A 3,815-nucleotide genomic window follows, 5' to 3' on the forward strand; every position below is an offset into this window, starting at 1 on the left:
TGATGAAGTATGACTTCGTCAGTTGATGAATGCGATCACGGACGAACTAAAACCTCGTGATCGACCTTTCCTGATGGATGGTCACCGGTGTGGTGCCTGCCACAACGTCTCCGATGCTAAAGTCAGTGTGCGAAAATTATGAGAGTATAGCAAACACACAGTCTCAATGTAAGAAAAATGTTCATACCTCTCCCGTAGGGGAATGTGATGGATTTATACATGTTGTTGTGGATTTTAGCCGTTGGGTGATTTATGGTGCTTTAACTTCCCTCTGCGTAACGTCTGCTGGCATTATTGAGTGGTTTTAAGTTGGTCCCAACGGTCTGTTCGTCTGAATGTGTAACCGCCCCTTATCATTTACTAATGGTAATGATGGAGATATCCTCGTCAATGACACGAGTTCTCGTCACTACCGATCTTACTCGTCATCAGCCTCACCTCTTGCAGGATTTATATCGTCAGTCCCATCAGTTGCCCCCGGATTCCATGGTCGTCATGACACGTCGTGTTGACCAAGGAATGTGAAAGGTTTCTGGGCAGAGGGCGGTTGGGTTTCTGAGCCGCATTTAATGTGCTGCGGCGGTTCCTTTTGAGTTGTGGCCCACGTGGCGCTTTTTGGTTGGGGGAGTTAAGGCTGCATATGATGAGTCTTCTTGATTTTCCCGCTGGTTTTTTAGCTTCCCAACATTGAGTTTTTAAACTTCTCCTTTCCCCATTTTCTTTACTTTTTCGAAAAAGCTCCCTTTCAACATTGCTCTGGTGTTCTTCTTCTCCCCGGCGATTTTCTGCGCAGTGCCATTGTTGTCTTCTCCGAGGTAAGTTTCTTTTTTTCTTTCGGCTTACTTTTTTTCTTTGATCCCTCTTGTTGTCGCCGATTTCTAATTTTTCTTTATCTTTGCTTTGCTGGTTGCTTCTTTGTTTCCTTCCTTTTTTTTTGGTTTTGGGGTGCCTTAGACCTCCTGTTTTCTAGCTTTCCATGTGCAGTAGCCTTAAGGTTAGGTTAGAGTGCCCTTCAATCTCATTCTTGTTTGCTCGATTAGGGGGTTTTAGGGACTTTCCCTCATTTAGAAAACTTTGTTCACGAAGGCAATAGTTTGTCTGTTGTGTTGGCTGATTTATTGCCAATCCTTCACCAATCTATTGAGTGGTTTGAAGAATTAGTGAGGGGAAGGACGATGTCAGAAGTTAGGTCTAGCGAGCTTGATACTGGGTTGTCGTCTAGCGGCGACCCAGCAGAAAGGGATACGGCTGTCTCCGTCCCTCGTGAAGTTAGGGCTTTCCATGCCCTGGAGGAGAGGTGTGGATTGGACGACGATACCCTTAGAAGATTCCGCGATAGATTCCAATTTCCAGACCGGTTAAGGGCCCCCCGGGCAAAAAAAAAAAAAACCTCTTGGATCTTCATATGATTGCCAATCTATTTCTTATATTTCTAATATGAACAATATTTTTGTGAAAATGCTCTATTTTAGCCACCAGCAGAGATAGGGGAGGCCATGGTATCTCTTTCTCTAACCTATGAATGCTACTACGACTCTGTTTGTTTTAGTGGAAAACCTTGTGTAAAAGTAGTTTTTCCATATTTTCTATTGTTTGGTAGTATCAGAAAAAGTTAGTTAACTATTTTTAGTCAACAGAGAAAAAATGACATATTTTTATATATTGTTTTTCACTAATTTTTTTTTTTTTTTTTTTTGAAGACAGCTCTATCACACAGTAAGCTTAAAAAGGGAAATTAAAAAATTATTTTTCAACTCATTTAAGGTTGCTATCAAACATAAGAAAATAAGATAATTTTATATAAAAAAAAATTTTAAATGACCCATTTTCTAGAAAATATTATCACCAAAACAAACAAAACAAAGAACTACTTTACTAATAAAGATGTGTACAGTTTCTACTTTTGTTGTTTATGTTTTACGATATTCCTACAGCTGTATTTCTGTAAAGTAATTTAAAACCTATTTTAGTACAATACAAGAATGAAGAGAGCACAACTTATTTGTGTTAAAGTTAATTTATGAAAAGCATTTTTTTAATCATTATTTTTTTACTTAAGAATTTTCTTATATTTAGCATGGTCTTCCTGGAAGGGGAAAAAAAATTCTGACTTTGCCATTGATTTTAGTGATTTAGCTAAATCTTGGTAATATTTAACAATAAATTTTAGTAGAAGGCTTTTTTTTTCTTTTCTTTTTTTGGTAAAAAGCATAAAGTCCAACATATTGAAGATGCAAAAATTAAATTGACAATCGCATAAAGTGGTAGGCAGTCACTTTTATTATTATTTTAGAGAATTTGAATACTATCTTTAAACGAATTCCATGAATTTTAAATACATAAAATATTTTAATGCTAATTACATTTACTATTTGGTCAGTTTGTAGAAAAATCATCCTCTCCATTTCAAATAAAACAATAGAGAAATTCCATTTCATGGTTAATCTTCTAGACCATAAAATGCATCCTAATACCAGGTTGTAACCTTTTATAATAAAATTGACGATAAATCCACCATTTTTCTTTCCTTAACAATCTACTCATTTATTTTTCTTCATTGACATATTAAATATCGTGTTGGTCTTTACTCTTTATTTTTTATTTTATTTTTTTATATATATAAGGAGATAGCAACTTTCATTATGAAAAAGATAAAAGCAATATATGCATCTTCTACCAAAATAAACTCAATCATATAAGGATTATTCTCTATCCAAGTTACATAACTATCAATACCCTTAGTGAATTATGCCAAGATATATGCTGAGTTGCTGCACATGATATACTTGAGCCGATCTAAAATCTTGTAGTCTTTGCCAGATCCCCACTATAACATTATCAATAGCCACCAGTGGAGTGTGAAAACTCAAAACCGCAGCAGCTACAATTTTTAAGTCAAATTCAAACACGGCATCAAGAATACAAACATCCCAAGCAAAGCTAACTTCTTCCTCCAAAAAGCCTTGGCCTCAGCCTCTACCGAAAGGCATATGGAGGTTCTTAATAAGTCTAGCTTCCACCTGTATAATTGAGTGCTTGCTCCCGTGAAATAAGTTGGTGCATATTTCTATATTTCTCAATGTTTAATATTTGACCGCCGCTATTTTTGGCACTTAACCCTAAATCTTGTTTCCAATATTTTAATTAAAGTTGACATAATTTTTGCCCTGATATATCAATCATGGTCCATTGAGTGTTCGATTTGACTTTCCAAGAAATACAAAGCAGCAAGCCCCTTAGTGAAAGGGAACTCCATGTCGATGCAAATAAAAGAAATTACCGTTGAGGGTTGAGACAGATCGTAGAAGGATCAACACGCGGACATGCAAATGTTGAAAACACATAACTCCGAGCTCCCACGTCTTTATAATTTATTTTAAGAGAGAGGTCTCCATAATGTATCTATAGTTGGACATTTGAAATGTAGTAATAATAATACTAATTGTAATCGTATTCATTAATTGAAACCAAATTCCCCAGCTTTGTAGATATACAAATTATTGACATTATTTCTGGTCAGTGCATAATATATTTCTAAGCCTACCCCCGAAAATTCCTCCCTATATATTTGTAGATAAGCAAGGAATACAATTATAATATTCAATTAAAAAAAAAAAAAAACTCAAGACTCGTATATTTTCTATGATATCAATGGGACAAGTCGGCCAAGCTAAGCTCGTGCACCCACGTTTATTTTGGTGGCCAAAATCATACCAAATTAACAAATATAAATTCATCCCCTAAATCGTGTGCACTAACTTCTCTACATCAACACCTATTTATATTTCTCTCTTTGTCCCACCTACTTCATTGTC

The sequence above is a fragment of the Quercus suber genome, unplaced genomic scaffold (assembly GCF_002906115.3).
Source record: "Quercus suber isolate HL8 unplaced genomic scaffold, Cork oak 2.0 scaffold_10, whole genome shotgun sequence".
Lineage (NCBI taxonomy): Eukaryota > Viridiplantae > Streptophyta > Magnoliopsida > Fagales > Fagaceae > Quercus > Quercus suber.